Consider the following 18,508-nt stretch of genomic DNA (forward strand, 5'->3'; position numbering starts at 1 on the left):
AGTCACAGTACCCAAAACTTGGTTCTGCAATTTCTCATTCTGGCTCCACCTAGAATTCTGTGCCTATACTAAGACCTAACAACATTCCTTCAACTTTTACTGAGGTCCTCTATAATAAATAGCATGTATGGAACACCTTGGGTTTTCCTTTTCTTTTTTCTTTAAAAAAGTGTTTTTGATGAAACTGCAATAAGCACTGAGCTGTTACTATGTAAACAAAGTTATACCTTATAAATCATTTTCAGAGGAAAAAAGACTTTCCAAAAGTATATTTACTTGCTTCCTTTTTTAAAAAACAAGAATGAAGTTATATATGTGTGTATATATATATATATATATATATTTTTATATTTTTTTTTTTTTTTTGAGAGAAAGGTGGGGAAGGGCAGAGGGAGAGGGAGAGAGAGAATTTTAAGCAGGTTCCATGCCCAGGGTAAGAGCTCTGCGCAGGCTCTATCTCATTACTGTGAGATCATGACCTGAGCCAAACTCAAGAGTTGGATGCTTAACTGACTGAGCCACTCAGGGGTCCCAAGGTTCTGTATTTTATTAAAGTTATGTATTCTATGGTTTTCTTTGCTTCTGCCTTTTCTGTCAGGAAGATCAGTTTAAAGATCAATGTATTCTTTTTTAACAGCTTCATTGAGGTACAATTTAACATATAAATCAGCCATTTAAACTGTACAATTCAATGGTTTTTAGTAAATTTATAGAGTTGTGCGATGATCATCACAACTCAATTGTAGAATATTTTCATTCCTCCAGCCCCAGGCAACCACTGATCTACTTTCTGTCTCTGTAGATTTGCCTATTCTGGAAATTTCATACAAATGCAATCATACATTATTGGCCATTGTGATTGGCTTCTTTAATTAAGCATAATGTTTTCAAGTTTCATCCATGTTGTAGCATTTATCAGTTTTCACTTCTTTTTATTGTTAAATAATATTCCATTGTATGGACATACCACATTTTGTTTATCCATTTACCAGTTGTTGGGCATTTGGATTGTTTTCAGGTTTGGCTATTATGAATGATGCTGCTATGAACATTCATGAACTATTATTTATTGTGGATATAGATTTTATTTCCCTTGGGTAGAAAACTAAGAGTAGAATTGTGAGCCGTTTATGTTTATGTTTACTTTTTAAGAAACTGCCCAACTGTTTCCAAAGTAGTGGTACCATTTTACATTTCCACCAACAATGTATGAGCATTCTAGTTTTTCCATGTCCTCACCAACTTTTGCTATTGTCTGCCTTTTGGATTATAGTCTTTTTAGTGGATGTGAGGTGATATGTCATTGCAACTTTAATTTTGATTTCCCTAGTACCAAATGATAAGTATCTTTTCATGTGTTTGTTGCCTATTTGTATACCTTTTTTAGTGAAATGTATATTCAGAATTTTTCCCATTTTTTTAATTGGGTTGTTTGTTTTCTTATCGTTGAATTGTAAGCATTCTTTATATATTCTGGCTATAAGTCTCTTATCAGATATATAATTTGCAAATATTGTCTCCCAGTTTGTGCCTTGTCCTTTTATTTTCTTTTTAAAAAATTTTTTTAATGTTTATTTTTGAGAGAGAGAGAGAGAGAGAGACAGAGAGAGAGAGAGAGAGAGAGACAGAGAGACAGAGAGACAGAGAGAGCGTGAGCCGGGGAGGGGCAGAGAGAGGGGAAACATAGAATCCAAAGCAGGCTCCAGGGTCCCAGCTGTCAGCACAGAACCCGATGCATGCCTTGAACTCACAGACGACGAGATCATGACCTGAGTGGAAGTCGGACGCTTAACAGACTGAGCCACTCAGGTGCCCCTTATATTTCATTTTCTTAATGATGTCTTTTTTTTTTTTTTATAGTGAATGGTGTCTTTTGAAGTGCAAAGCTTTTAAGGTTTTATGAAGTCCAATTTATCAATATTTTCTTTTATGGATAGTGCTTTTGATATCATACTAAGAAATCTTTGTTTTCCTTAACCCAGGTCATAAAGATTCTATCCTATGTTTTCTTCTACAAGTTGTATAGTTTTAATTCTTTACTATTTTGAAGGAGAGATAGAGAGAGTGTGAGCAGGGGAGGGGCAGAGATGGGGCAGAGATAGAGAGGGAGATACAGAATCTGAAGCAGGCTCCACACTCTGAGCTGTCAGCACAAAGCCTGGCCCCAGGCTCGAACTCCTGGGCTGCAAGATCATGACCTGAGCTGAAGTCAGACACTTAACAGACTGAGCCACCCAAGCACCCCTTAATGCTTACATTTGGTAAGGGATTTTTGGTCTATGATTCATGTGGAGTTAATTTTTGTGTATGGTGTAAAGTAAGCGTCTAAATCCTTTTCCTTATGGGTATCTAGTTGTCTCAGCAGCATATGTTGAAAAGATGGCTCGTGTAATTGTTGACTCTGCTTTTACTACATTTGTGTCTTTAAAGAAAAGCTGAAGTAAGTAGGGCATAGAGAATTAATGTATTAATGAAGATGAAGAGATTCTTCTGTGTTGAGGTTTTAAGCACTTACATTAGATAAGGAACATCTGGTTGATGTTTTAAAGAATAACTCGAACCATAATTTCATTTCGTTTCCTTCGTCTCCCCCATTCCCTCCCCAGCTCTCCACTGAACATCTGCTTCTCTTATGTGAGGGGAAGTGAAAGATTTAGGTCAGGCATAAACACAAACTATCTTTACTGTATTGTTCCCTTTTAAGACCAAAATACCCACCCTGCCGGGCCAGTTTAGCACTACATTACCCTATATCAACAGATCTACTGCAATTTTTGGAAGCTGGCTTTCCCCAGGAAACAGAACTGCTATTGCTACTTCTCGGTGTTATGTAATAAATCTAGCGGGTCACTTTCAAGGATGTGAACAGGAATCGAGAAACACTGTCCTTCAAATATCACTTTTCTTTATGTTAGCTTTATTGATGAATTTCTCACAAGAAATATCTTAAGAGACATCACTAGTGTTGTGAGCCCTCCGCATCCAGATCTCACATGTATCTATAGTGCTGGCTAGAGGTAACCCCAAATAAAAACAGGTTCCGTTGACTTCTGGCTTCACTGATGCAAGGTAGCAAGACCTTGGGGAAGTCTATCTCCCCAAAATACCATCCATTTTGCTATCTTAAATCTTTGCAAAGAACAGGATGATTACATTTTCCTCTCTGGGAATTTACTGAGTTCTTCTGTTTTATGGCACTGACCTAGCAGCTCTAATTGGGGCACTCTTCTACCCGTGGCTTTGCTAAAAATCCCTCACAATCAGGACTGCAGTGTAATAATAATAATAATAATAATGATAATAATAATAATATAATGCAATAGCTCATATGTATATAGCACTTATTATGCACCAGACATTCTTTTCTTGCCTTACATATATTAACTCATTTAATTGTTCCCTGGAGGCATACATTAAAGCTGGCATTGCTGGAGGGTATGAGTATAGAAGCAATTTAGTTAGTGTTTGGAGTATGATAAACTTCCATAAAATAGAAGGAAAGCCTTGAGATGATGCTTCAGGGATAAAATTGAACAGCCTGGTCCTTTTTGGGGTCTCATAATTTTTTCAGCTGTAGAACTCATTTGAGGGAAAAGTAACAGGTAGGAAACATTGGTTTTCATCACCTCGCTTTGGTTAGACATATGCTTTGGATATTCTTCCTCAAGCACCTTCAGAATCCCCATCCACTTCCATGTCTAAGCACTCACTTCAGTAGCCTGGCTCTGGGCCACTCTAGGGCTATCCAGCACTTCTCATCGTCAGGCTGGGTCCCTGTTGGTGCTTTCCTGTCCTGTGTTTCATTGTGGCAGCCGTTTGCTGGGAAGGGGCAGTTTTGCCAACAAGGAGGAGGTCTTTTAAAATTCTAGCTCACTGTTGATCAGAACCAGGAATTTCCCTTAGTTTAAGATTTAGTTAGCAGACAGGGGCTCCTGGGTGGCTCTGTTGGCTGAGTGTTCGACTCTTGATCTCAGCTCAGGTCTTAATCTCACAATTTAGTTAGTACACAAACATTCTGGCTTTCTCTAAGCTTTTAGCCAGTTTTTTACATTTTAGTAGAAGATTCAGGAACACGTTTCTTGGGAGGAAAGAAAAGAAGAGGAGAGATTCTGGGGGCACAGTGTGTCTGAAACAGCAAGGGGGAACAAAGAAGGGAAGAAAAGTTGGAGAGCCTCTGTGTACCTCAAAATTTTGCTGAGGGCCTTGCCCTGACAGCAGGGTGCAGATAGGTCCTTCATTGCTGTCCCCCAAATCTCACCAGCACTATAACAGTGGCCTTCTATGAGTTGTGCACTCACCTTTGTCATCTGACACAGGGGAATGACTCAAATGGTTGGAACGTCCAGACAGGTAAGAAAGGAGACAGGTTATTACAGATGGGGGTGGGGAACTTGTTTTGGACAGGTAGTTCCTGGTGGCATCAGGGAAAACATGCCTTAGGTGGCTCTCTGTGACTGATACATTGACTGATCCTGCTAAGTCAGGAACATGACCAAGATGGCCTTATTTTCCTCAGCTTGACTAAACTTTAGACAGGTTTCTTAGCGACAGTAGGTCACTGACCTCCCTTGTCTTAGAGCATTTACTTTAGAAAACTTACAATTGTAAATTCTTTATTTGCCCATCTGAGATGTAAATCTTTTCCTAGCCGCTTGCCCCTTTTACAACTGAGAACCATCTGTTTCAGGGACCTGGGAGACATCTTTTGAAATGTTATCATCAAGAAAGGTAGCATCCGGGTCTCCCAGTTTCTGTAGGAGGGTAGGAACCTAGACTGGTGTCAGCAAACACAGATGGCCTAGTCACATTGACCAAACTAATGTCCTCCAGTACTTTTCAACTAGCTAACCTCAACCCTTAGAAACCTTCCTGCTTTTTTTGTTTCTAGGGAAGTTAAGTTCTCTCTCCCCTTGAAGAAGACTTGAATTATGTCTTCTTCTTTTTCAGCCAAACTCTGTTCTGTGAAATTTTTCTTTGACATACAGACACTTGCACAATATTTTATCTAAACTGACTCTCAGTGTGTTTGGAAAGCCATTAAACAAGAAGACAGGATAACTTTATCATGGTGCACTGTTTTCTGAACTCATTATTGGGGGTCTGACACCTACAGCATTTCATATGCTATTAATCACCTCCTCCAATAAACCCAAAACCCAAACCAGAATGCTTCTCATATTTCTTTGCCATAAGATACCTTATATATACACACGTATGAAAAGTATATATGCACAATGTTATATAGACAGACACACACAATTAGTAATAGCTATCATTTTTTTGTAGGTCTACTGTGTACTTTGTATACATACACATAGTACTTCATACATATTTCCTCATTTGATCCTTACAGCATTTCTATGAATCAGGTATCATTTATCTCAAGATGAGGAAGCCAAGGCTGAGAGAGTGAAGCGACTACTTCCAATTGCTGTCAGAAGTGGGATCTGAACCCAGTCAATCAGTCTACAAATCATGATATCAGGTTTCCAATTGTCTTTCAAAGATGCATTGAGCTACCTTGTTAGGATTCTGGTCCAGAGGGAAACCTGTATTTCCAGAAGGAATTAAGGAAGAACTTCTGTCAAACTGTCCCTTCATCCCTCCTCCCAGAAGCATTATAGAAGATTTTACTATTCTTTAGAGAACTTCATCTCAAAGTGTGTCCCAACTCTCACCTGTCACCTGTAATTTCTGCTTTGGGGTCTAGCCCCAAATCTTGAGGAAGACATTTTTTTTTTTTTCAGTTAATTCATTTTTGAGAGAGAGACAGAGTGTGAGCAGGGGAGGGGCAGAGAGAGAGGAAGACACGGAATCGGAAGCAGGATCCAGGCTCTGAGCTGTCAGCCCAGAGCCCCACATGGGGCTCAAACCCAAGAACCATGAGATCATGCTCTGAGCCCAAGTCATCTGCTTAACTGACTGAGGCACCCATATGCCTCTTGAGGCAGCCATTCTGATCTTCATTTCAGGGTTGCTCTGACAAGGATAGTTGGGGATCTGCCCTGGTGCTTCCAGCACATAGGATATATTCCTTCAGTGGACAGAGAAGATGGTAGCAACTTCCTCTTTGAGTCATGCATATTGTCTGTCATTCTGTCAACCATCTGTCCTATTAGCCATGCTTGGGTGATGAATAGAACTCTATGTACTGTGCGGTTACTAGGTTACAGCTTGTGACATCAGAATGCACAATGAACAGAGCAGTAGAAAGTAGACAGCAATGGTTTCTACTTATTTCAAAATATCCATGATGCCAGAGAAATACATCCCTGTTAAAAAAACCTAGGTCTTTGTAGCTCCCTTTCCTTCTTTGACATGGAATGAAAGAGATCTTTCCAGAACTGATCAACGTCAGTAACTTTTATATCAGAGTCTGTGCTTAAAAGTATCGCAAACAAAACTTCAGAACAATCACACTACCTAGAAAAAGTATTTCTAGGACTCTGAGATAGTCCTTGACCTGAGGAAGGTGGCAAGTCTTGTGTTTACTATGGGGCCTACTCCCTCTCCTATGGAACACAGGTTTTATTCTGTGAAAGCTATGGGAAGCTCACCGTAGGTTGTGTACCTGAGCCACTTAGATTCAAGGCAGCAGTGGTGAGGTCACTAAAGTGACCTTCTCCTTTCTCCCAGATGGAGGGGCTCCTTCTCATGAGGCCTCTAACACATACAGCTCTACATATACATAAAAACTTCACTTCCATTTATTACTGGATAGATTTTTTTCAGTGTTGATGAGATGTTTTGTAGAAATCAACATATACTGTCCAGATAAGGAAAGTTTAAATGATTTAAAATAATAATGTTTCCTAATTATAAGCACTTGTGGGAAATTTGGAAAGTACAGAAAAGAAAAAAAAAATTACAATTGCATCAACCCAGAAGCAACCATCACTAACAGGTTTTTTTGTTTTCCTTTTGGTCTTTAATTTTGTAGCTCTGTTTTTTTTTTTTTTTCTTTTTCTTTTTCTTTATTATTATTTATTTTTGAGAGAGAGAGAGAGAGACAGACAGACAGAGACTGTGTGTGTTTGGGGGGCGGGGGGAGAGGGAGACACAGAATCCGAAGCAGGCTCCAGGATCCCAGCTGTCAGCACAGAGCCCCATGTGAGGCTCAAACTCAACCAATCGCGAGACCATGACCTGAACCGCGAGATCATGATCTGAGCCGAAGTCTGCGGCGCTTAACAGACTGAGCCACGCAGGCGCCCATCGGTTTGTTGTTTTCAAGTGAAGACGCTCCTGCCCAAAAGGAACTTACAACTTTAAGGGCAACACAAATGAGAAAAATGAAGACAAAATAAGACTGAAAACCAGAGAACATGATGATAATGATGATGGTAAGAAAAAGCAGCTCTAATCCTTTTATAAACATATCTACTCAATTTTTATTCTAAAATAAGAAAATTCAGGGTGCCTGGGTGGCTCACTCGGTTAAGCTTCTGACTCCTGATTTTGGCTCAGGCCATGATCTCATGGTTCATGAGTCTGAGCCCCACGTAGGGCTCTGTACTCACAACATGGAAAAACGGAGTCTGTTTGCGATTCTCTCTCCTCTCTCTGTCCCTCCCCTGCTCACGCATGTGCATGCACACACACCCTCTCTCAAAATAAATAAACTTAAAAAAAATACAAGAAAATTCTAAGAATCCACATGGGAGTCAATTTAGGAAAATAAAGAAGGCTTTCTCTGAAGCTCCTAGTGCACAAACTGCAGTTAATTAGTGACTACAAAACAGTAAGTGGATGAGAATAATCAAAACAGCTAATGAGGGGCACCTGGGTGGCTCAGTCAGTTAAGCCTCCAATTCCTGATTTTGGCTCAGGGGCAAGATAGCATGGTTGGTGAGTTTGAGTCCCCTGTAGGGCCCTGTGCTGACAGGGCGGAGCCTGCTTGGGATTCTCGCTCTCCGCCCCTCCCCCACTCACACTGTTTCCCTCTTTCTCTCTCAAAATAAGTAAATGAACTTAAAAAAAAAAAACTAATGAAAAAATGGGGGATTAATTATAGGCCTAGGAAGTCGGAAAACAAATCTGAGATGATTTGATATATACCATATTGTCGACAGGGCTCATTGATTTCTCCAAAGTGTCTCTGAGACACATACTGCCTGGAATCAGTCACTTCCTGCCTTGTCTGCCACCCATTGTGTAGCCACAAGTAAGTTACTTTGCCTCTCTACTGTTGTTTTCTCTTTTGTGAAAAAGGGAAAATAGGTTGTTGTATTAAATGAGAAAATCCACCTAACATATTTAATACAGCCCCTGGTGCATAATAAGCACTCAAGAAATGTTGGGCATCATTAGAAATGGTGTAAGTCAGTAGCTAAGAGAGCAAGCCCTGGTCAGACTGCCTTGCCATTCTTGTGGTTTTTCTACTTGCTTATAGGATCAAATCATCAACAATGACCTCTATTTAATTATAGTTTTTGTTTTTGAATTGCTTTATGATAATCATGAATTTATCAAAGTAGACATTCACAAAGTGCTTCTGGCAAGTCCAGAGTTTTCTAATGAGGACTGTTGCATCATAAAAGGCTCATAGAGAGAAGTATTTACTATTAATGAAGCCATGTGCATTTTCACCATTCAGATGGCAAAACCAAAAAAACAATTCTTTCCCTTAGAAAGTGGAATGTTGGATATGTTTGGGGCCCATTACAACTTGACCTTTCAGCGCTCAGAGCTGTCCTATGGTGGGTAGGTGGAGAAAAGAATCAGAGAGAATCTGAATATATGTTATACTCTTTGACATTTAGGGAAAAGTCAAGAACATTTCACCCAGTATGTAGTGTTTGGCATGGGATTAGGATAATTTGTAAACATATACATTTTAAAATCTAATATTTATTGTTTTTATATTACATAATTATGTTTATTTTTGAAACTTTAGAAAGCAGGAATAAGAGAAAGTACAAATCTTAACATTTTAATGCACTTCCTTCCAAGCTTTTTAATATAGTTATATCTGAATATATATTTATAGTTTTAATATGGATCTTTTAGTTTCTAAATTCCTAAAGAACCAGTAAGTCAACTTACTTGGGTTTGCTGGACATTGGTGTTTTTCAGAAGACCTCGTTATGAACGTTGGAAGAGCCTAGTGGTTGAAAATTACAGCTGGTTCCTTTTGAGTTCTTGTGGGATAGGATCCTGCTACTCAAGGTCTGGGAACCAGTAGTATCAGCATCACCTGGGAGCATATTAAAAATCAACAATTGTTGGTCCCACTTCAGATCTAGTAAATCCCACATGCATTTTTAAAATTCTTATTTATTTATTTATTTGTTGAGCATGCACAAGCAGGAGAGGGGCAGAGGGAGAGAGAGAATCCCAAGCAGGCTCCGCACTGTCAGCACAGAGCCCTATGTGAGATCATGATCTGGGAGGAAATCAAGAGCCACCTGAGCCACCCAGGTGTCTCTCCACTCCCCCCCTCCCGCAACTGCATTTTAATATGATTTCTGGGTGATTTGTATGCACATTAAATTTCGAGTAACACTACTGTAGGAGAAACTAGACAAAGTATTGTTTCTCTTATAAGACAGTTGTTGAAGGGCTGATTAGTCCCTAGTCCCAGAACAACATCCTTTCCTGCCAAGCAATCCATTGCTTCCTGGGGTCTCACTTCCACACAGGCATTGTTGGGACAAGTCTGGTTAGAGATCCACCAAACGGCCTGCAGGAAAAAGTTTTGCTAGGCACCCCCAGCCAGGAGATGAAAGACACAAAATAAATCTGGGACATGCCAACAGGCCAATAAAACTCCATAAATCTAAAGTCTGTGTTGTTTAGCATCTTATTACTTTATCACAGCACTTTTCCTGGGCTCACTGTCGAATGACCAGGAAATGGGTTTCGACCACTTGAAAAACCCAGCAGTAAAGTTTATCAATAGCATCTTCGTCGGCAGGGGTCTATTGACTTGGAGAACTGAGGCTGACCTAAAGAACAAACCGAAAAGAAACACTCCAAAACAACATATCTGGAAGTAGAGCAGCTTTCTAGACGGGAGCAAACATGTACTTTTTCACACCCTCATATCCTTCATTTTCTGGAATAGGAATGTGTCTATCTACAGAGCAGGGTTGTGGCCATTTCCTGGTGAGCATGACTAATAATAATAGCCTACATTTGACAGCATTTTATGATTCACAAAATACTATAGCAGTGCTTCCCAAATTTAATGTGCATGTAAATCACCTGCAGATCTTGTTAAAATGAGGATATAATTGAGTAGTTCTGAGTGGGGCCCGACTTGTCTTTCTAATAAATGCACAGGTGGTGCTCATACTGCTGGTCCACAAACCTTATATTGAGAAGCAGGTTGTTACCATGATTTCCTCTTGAGATTCCCAGAAATTCTGTGAGGTAGGCGGAGCCGGGATTTTTTCCCCTTTCCCCATGAGAATATTGGTCCTATGAGGGTAAGGATCTGCTGACTGCTATATCCCAAGTAACTATAATAGCAGGCACTCAATAAATTTTTGTTGGATGAACAAATGATTGCATCTTAATCTTATAGAGGAATTTGAGTAATGCTTTAACCAAAGTCACAGTCTGATAATTCAAAGCTGGCATTTGAACCTAAGAAACCACTTAAATCTAAGTTCGGTACCAGATGAATCTACTTGGATGGTTTGACTTCCTTCCTTCCTTCCTTCCTTCCTTCCCTCCCCTCTTTCTTCTTTTTCCTCTTCCTCTTCCTCCTCCTTCTTTGGTAAAGGTAAATTTTTTTGAAGAGACCTTTTAAATTGAAGTATAATATAGGAAAATGGCCCAAACATCAGCATAGACTTGACTATCTTTTACTGTGGGAACATACACCTAGAGCCACCTCTCAGATCATAGAATTATCAGCTCCCCGGACACCTGTCTTGTGCCCACTCCCAGTGATTATTCTCTCCTTCAGACATTGGTGCTGTTATGACTTTTATCATCATAAAATAGTTTTGAACTTGATAGAAGTAGAATTTTATAATATATACTCTTCAGTGTACACCTTCAGTGTTAATTTTGTGTTCCTGAATATAGCAGTAATTTGCTCATTTTCACTTTATAGTATTTCATTGTGTATACTGTGCATATTCCATGAACATACCACAATTTATCGTATGTCTCACTGTTGATGAGCTTTAGAGTTGATTCCAGTTTTTGGCTAATATGAATAGTGCTGCCTTGGACATCTTGTACCTGACTTTTGGTGAGCATAAGTACTTACTTCTTTTGGATATGTACTAGACATGGAGTATTTATCATTTGGGGTATATTCAGTTCCTATAGATATTGCTAGCCAAACATCTTCCAAAGTGGTTGTATTAATTCTTTTGTCTTTGGTTGTAATGTTGATTACATTCCCTGGGTAATCATTAAAATTTTATTTTTCCTTTTTTTTTTTTTTTAAATTTTTTTTTCAACGTTTTTTATTTATTTTTGGGACAGAGAGAGACAGAGCATGAACGGGGGAGGGGGAGAGAGAGAGGGAGACACAGAATCGGAAACAGGCTCCAGGCTCCGAGCCATCAGCCCAGAGCCTGACGCGGGGCTCGAACTCACAGACCGCGAGATCGTGACCTGGCTGAAGTCGGACGCTTAACCGACTGCGCCACCCAGGTGCCCCTTATTTTCCCTTTTGCTGCATGAAGAGTTATGATGAGTTTTATAACTATGACTTTTGGATCAGGATGGTGGATTGAACACAGATATTTATTTTTCTTCCTTCAAAAACCTCATAAAATGACAATAAATAGATTTTTTTGGAGAAAGGTATAAATCTAAAGGGATATAAAAAAAGAGAGGGGAAATAATATCAACACAATTTGAGATACTTAAGAAAGCTGAATCCTATGCCAGGCAGAAGCTGAAAAGTAAACTGATTTACAGTCCAGACTCCCTAAAAGCTTGAGGAATTGGCACACAAGTACTTCTGGAAGAAGGGAGGTAGTGCTAAAAAGGATAGTACTGATTTAAAGTCTACTTAAAAAGCAGTTAGATTCCCCTCCCCCAATCCATAGACTCAGAATTGTTTTCTACCCCTAACCACCTGGAGGAAGTCTGAGAAAATTATCACTGGAGAGTGTAAAACAGAGGGTCCCTGCACTAGGATTTGTCAGACACAATTGTGGGTGGAAGTTTGATGTTGAAAACATAGGGATTAAATATATCCTTAATACTGGGAAAATATCTTCTAGATAGGAGACTGGAAGATCCTTCTCTAGGAACTCTACTAGTCCAAGAAGAAAGAAGTAATGATACTGATATTTGGGAAGGAAGATCTCCAAGGAAATGGTCCAGCTAGATCAATAGGTACAGTGAAGCCCATGGTAGTCAAACACCAACCACAGGCTCAGAACTTCCTATCGGCTCTTTTAGGATCCAACTCAATATGTGTAGGCAAGCAAGGTCACCAGCTAGCTGAGATTAAGATTTCAGCATAAAACATAGAGATCGAAACTAACACAGAAAAAAACTAACAGAAAAAAAGTAACCTGGAAGAAAAGAAGATTTGTTAGGGGAAAGACTATTTTTTTTTTTAAATTTATTATTTACTTTTAAAATGTTTATTCATTTGGAGAGAAAGAGAGAGAGAGTGAGAGAGAGAAAGAAAGAAAGAGAGCATGACCAGGGGAGGGGCAGAGAGAGGGGGAGAGAATTTCCAAAGTGTGCTCTGAGACAACAGCAGCTAACCTGATGTGGGGCTCCAACTCACAAACTGCGAGATCATGACCTGAGCTAAAGTTGGATGCTCAACAGACTGAGCCACCCAGGTGCCTCAAGACTTTTTTTTTTTTTAAGTTTATTTATTTATTTGAGAGAGAGAGAGAGAGAGAGAGAGCACGAGCAGGGGAGGGGCAGTGAGGGAGAGAGAGAATACCAAGCAGGCTTCATGCTGTAAGCACAGAGCCTGACACAGGGCTTGATCTCACAAACTGTGTGCCCATGACCTGAGCCAAAATTAAGAGTTGAGTGCTTAACCAACTGAGCTATCCATGTGCCCCAGGGGAAATACAATTTAAAAAAAAATCATCATTAATATTCTCAGAGAGACATAAAATGTTATTGCATTCATGAAATAAGAACAGGTTGCTTTTAAAAAAAGGACAATTGGGAACACTTAGAAATTAAGAATATGATAACAGAAATGAAAAGAGGGAAGATAAACAACACAGTGGGAAGATAAAATTGAGATATCTACAAGTTGAGCTAAAAGGAAAAGAGGTGGAAAAGAGAAGAGAAAATATAATAAAATTAGAGGACCAGAACATGGGATCCAATACCTTTATAGTAGGAGTTCCAAAAGGAGACAAAAAAAGAGGGAAAATAGAAAGGAGGAATTCATTACCTAAATAAAGAAACTTTTCTAGAACTTAAGTTTAGAGTTTCTAGGTTGAAAGGATCCATAGATTGCCCAACAGAACGGATTAAAAATAGACTCATTCTAGAGTACATTATTGTATTAACTTCACAATACTGGTGAAATCAGGAAGTTCTACAAACTTCCGTAAATTAAAACAAAACAAAACAAGTTGCATACAAAATACGTATATATAAAAAAAATCAATACACCTATGCGTTTTTCAGCAACAACAACAACAACAGAGGCTAGAATATAATGGAACAGTACTTTCAAATTTTTGAGGAAAAATGATTCCTAACCTAGAATTCTACACTCAGATTCATAAGTAAATATGAGAATAAAATTTAAAAAATTCAGATACTCAAGGTCTGAAAAAAATTTTATCTCCCATGAGCTCTTTCACATAGATTTCCTACTGAATATGATCCATTAAAATGAGGGAGTAAACTAAGAAGGAGAAAGGAACAGGAGATAAAGAACCGGGGATTTAATAAAAGAGAGTGTAAATTCTTTAGAATGAAAGAAGGGAGATCCTAAGATAATAGACAGGCACTGAATATAGACAACAGCTAGGCATTAATGTCCAGAATTAAGTAAATAAGTAGGCTACAGAAAAGATTTTTCTCAAGAAGAGGAACTTAATAGACTGACACTGTGTTCACAATATACTGATGGGAGTTTCAGACATCTGGCAGAGAGCTTGGAATCAAATTGTGATAAGTAAATAGAAAATTGAGCATATGAGTAAATAAGGAAAAAAGCAGGGGTTATTAATTGTTCTCCAATCTCCTCTCCCACCTCCCATGAAAGAAAAAAACCTTGTACAGGAAAGGAATCAAGTAGACTACAAGTCTCAACTGTGAATGGCATTTACATATTCACAATAATGTAAACAATGTTGATGTAATCAAAATTTCAATACAACTCTGTTGAATGAAATAGATGGTGAATGAATGAATGAATGGGGATGGTGGTGGTTATGGGAAAAGAGTGTTAAAGAAAGCTAAGCTTCATCTTCCCTGGTAGAAAATCAATAGATAATGACAAAAACTGAAGACTCAAGGAGATAACAATATATGCATGTTACTTAGTGATCTAGTGATAAAATCCTCTGAAGGAGAGGAATGATGTTGCCTCTGGGAGGGGGATGCTATTTTTTAAATTAGGTCTTGTAAAGTAAGTACATGTCTCTTCAAACTATGTGAAAGTGTATCTCTGATAGAAATAACAACTTAGAATAAATTTTATTCTGATTCTACCACTGACGCCTCTCTAACTTTCTTAAGGTTTATTTTATTTATTCATATAAATGAGCATTAAAAAAATTTTTTTTTAATGTTTTTATTTTATTTTTGAGAGAGAGAGAGAGAGTGAGCATGAGCAGGGGAGGGGCAGAGAGAGAGGGAGACACAGAATCTGAAGCAGGCTCCAGGCTCCAGGCTCCGAGCTGTCAGCACAGAGGCCGACGTGGGGCTTGAACCCACCAACTGTGAGATCATGATCTGAGCCAAAGCCAGATGCTTAACTGACTGAACCACCTAAAAATGAGCATTTTAATCCATAATTTAAATATGTCCAATTTTTGCCAGTTGTTCTGGTCTCTATTCCCAACAAATTATTTGTAGGTATCCCAAGGATCTCATTTGTCAGTGACCTGTTTCTCCTGCACATGCATGGGTTCTGGGAAACAGTGAAGAGGACGAGAGAGGGAAGAAGAAAAAAGAATTTTCAGATGTTACCACAAATAGATGATTTGTCTATGAATAAGGAGAATCCTTGGCCCTGGATAATTCAGAATGAACACACTTCCCCCTCGCTCAGAGCTGGAGCCACAAGTTTATTCTGTGTGGCTTATGCAGTGACTAGTGTGGAGAAGGAATCTTGTAATATAATGAAAGAACCAAGGTCCTGTAATTGACACAGATGTTCAGGTGTGAGTCATTGGCAAATGATCATTCTTACTGTGAAATGGTCCTTCAAAGAAGGAAAACCCAACATGGTGCAATATGTGTTACAGGTAAGACAGCGGGTGTAATTTTGGACACGAAGTGGCTCTGGCTTAAGTTCCTTTGGACTTAAGTCCCACCTCTTGCTTAGAACTCTTCTATTGGTTGTCCCTATTACTAGAACATGGCCTCTCAGACTTCAGTGAGCCTCCAAATAAGCAGGAGGGCTTCTTAAAACACTCCCCGAGTCCCCCCTTCAGAAATGCTAATTTAGTAAGTCTGGCAGAGGGCTCAGAATTTTCATTTTTAACAACTTCCTATGTGCTGTTGCTGCTGCTCAGTGTGGGGGCCACACCTGGTGAAGCACCAGGTGGTGAATTTTGAGAGGTTCAGATGAACAAAGAGTTTTAATGGGCAAGAATGAGTGTGTCAGCAGCTCGTAGGAATTGCTTTTGTTTTTAAAATTAAATATATCGTATGAACAGAAGAGTGTACAGGATGTATTTAAACAAATATGTATTTGTTAAGTTTAAAGGATAATCTTTTAAAAAACCCAATGTATCAGGATGTGGAACATTCTAGAACATTAGAGTACCCTTGTGGTGACTTGGTTAAGCTAATATTTTGTTTGTTTTTAGTATCTGTGTTCATGATTGAGTCTGGCTTGTAAGTTTCCTCTTTTGTACTGCTCTTGTCAGTTTTTGGAGTCAAGGTTATGCAAAGCTTATAAACAGAGAGTTGAGTAGTTTTTTTTCTATACTGTGGAATAGTTTGTGTTAAATGGAAATCAGTTATATTAAAATTTTTTTTAATGTTTATTTATTTTTGAGAGAGAGAGAGAGAGTGCACGCATGAGTGGGGAAGGGGCCAAGAGAGAGGGAGACACAGAATCTGAAGCAGCCTCCAGGTTCTGAGCTGTCAGCACAGAGCCTGACACGGGGCTCGAACTCATGGACCGTGAGATCATGACCTGAGCCGAAGTCAGTTGCTCAACCAACTGAGCCACCCAGGCACCCAGAAATCAATTATATTCAAAAGTCAATTTATATGTATTCAATAGCCAAATATTCTTGTGTCATATGAAGGAAGATATGTCCTAGAAGCCAACATAAGTGACTACATTTGCAATTCAGTATCTTTAATGCTTATAAAACCTTTTTAAGTTTCCTGCTTCTTGAGTCAGGTTTTGTAAGCGATGAATTTCTAATATTTTTCTATTTCACCAAATTTTTCAAATATGTTTTTACTTTTAAAATTTCTTTTTAAAAATTGAGATATGATTGACATATAGCACTGGGTACATTTATGGTATATAATATGTTGACTTGATACATTTATATATTGCAATATGATCACTATAGCTTTAGCTAATACCTCTATCATTTCACATAATTATCATTTCTTTTTTGTGGTGAGAATATTTCAGATCTAGTCTCGTAGCAGTTTTGACGTGTATAATAATTGTTGGCTACAATTCCTATGTTGTGCATTAAATCTCCAGAGCTTATTTAGTTTCTGGTTGCAAGTTTTAACCTTTAATAACCTTACTCTGCTGCCCTTCTGCCTCTGGTAACCACCTTCTACTCTTTGTTTCTACATGTTCAACTTTTTAGATTCCACATATAAATGATATCATACAACATTTTTCTTTCCCTGTCTGACTTACCTCACATATAATGCCCTCAAGTTCCATTCTTGTTGTTGCAAATGGCAGGATTTTCTTCCTTTTTTGTTTTTTTTTGTTTTTTTTTGTTTTTTGGCTGAATAATATTCAGGTGTGTGTGTGTGTGTGTGTGTATCTTATTACTTCTTTATCTTTTCATCCATTGACACTTAGACTGTTTCCATATTTTGGCTATTATGAATAATGCCGCAATAAACATGGACGCACAGAAATATCTTTGATATCCTGTTTTCATTTCCTTTGGATAAATATCCATAAGTAGGATTGCTGGATCATATGGTAGTTATACTTTTAATTTTTTGAGGAACTACCATGCTGTTTTCCACAGTGGCTGTTTCGTTTTACATTCCTACCAACAGTGCATGAGGGATTCCTTTTCTCTACATCCTAGCCAACACTTGTTATTTCTTATCTTCTTGATCATTGACATTCTAACAGATTGTGGGAGGAGGTCATAGAGAGGACATGACCTCTGGTTGGCCAGAGAGCTGGATGCAGGCAATTGGAGGCTCCTCACCCCTCCCCTGCTCTTGGAATGTATGTTTTGCCCTCCATCCCCACAGTAAGCTCCTTTCAAGGATGCAGCCTTGGGAGAGCAAAGTGTTGCTGACACTGTCTGCTCTGTGTCAGTGACTAAACCCAGTTAAGGTCTCTAGGTAAACTTAAGATTCTGGCAGGCGGGTGCAGAGATCCACTTGCCTTGTGGCGACCAGAGACAAGTCTCTGAGTAAATTCCCTTGCATATTAAACCTGCCACCTGCCAATCTGCAGTGGCCTGCCTCTTTCTTTGGTCTCTCCTTGCCTTCTGTGTACAGGGGCCAGTTGCTGCACATCCTCGCCAACGCTTGTTATTTCTAGTCCTTTTAATCATAGTCATTCTCACAGGTGTGAGGTGATATCTCATTGTGCTTTTGATGTGCATTTCCCTGATGATGAGTGATGTTGAGCATCTTTTCATGTTCCCATTGGCCATTTGGGTGTCTTCTTTGGAAAAATGTCTATTCAGTTCCTCTGACCATTTCCTTTTAAAATTTCTGGTATTATTTGTGCTTTTATTTTCTTGAACCATCTTACTAGAGGTTGGTAAATTGTATTAATTTTTAATTCAGCAATTTTTGGCTTTGTTGTCTCTTATCTATTGATTAACTTGTCAACTTATTTTTATTTACTTTTTTTCTATGTATGTTTTTTGGCTAATATAAGGTTTTAGGACTACCAATTTCCTGTAATTTCTGCCTTAGCTGGATTTACCCAATTTTGTTTGTGACATTTTTATTCAGTTCTACATTTTTTTCTATTTTCCAATTTAATTTCTTCTTTGACCCATGAGCTATTTAGTTTATTTATTTGCAAACATATGGGATTTTCTAGTTATCTTTCTGTTAGTGGTGTCAAATTTAATAGCCTTGTGTGGCAAGAGACTGTGCTTTGTTGTTTTTTTTTTTTTTTTAATATTTGTTTATTTTTATTTTTATTTTTTTATTTTTTAATATATGAAATTTACTGTCAAATTGGTTT

General features: G+C 38.5%; 1 long non-coding RNA gene across 1 annotated transcript; it reads left to right on the forward strand.

Annotated features, from left to right (window-relative positions):
• Nucleotides 1-368: 368 nt before the first annotated feature.
• On the forward strand, nt 369-13,873 carry LOC125920906 (uncharacterized). The gene is made up of 2 exons (XR_007457241.1): nt 369-7,343; nt 8,073-13,873. It is a non-coding gene; the product is annotated as an uncharacterized LOC125920906 (long non-coding RNA).
• Nucleotides 13,874-18,508: the final 4,635 nt, after the last annotated feature.

The sequence above is a fragment of the Panthera uncia genome, chromosome C2 (genome assembly GCF_023721935.1).
Source record: "Panthera uncia isolate 11264 chromosome C2, Puncia_PCG_1.0, whole genome shotgun sequence".
NCBI classification, from domain to species: Eukaryota; Metazoa; Chordata; class Mammalia; order Carnivora; family Felidae; genus Panthera; species Panthera uncia.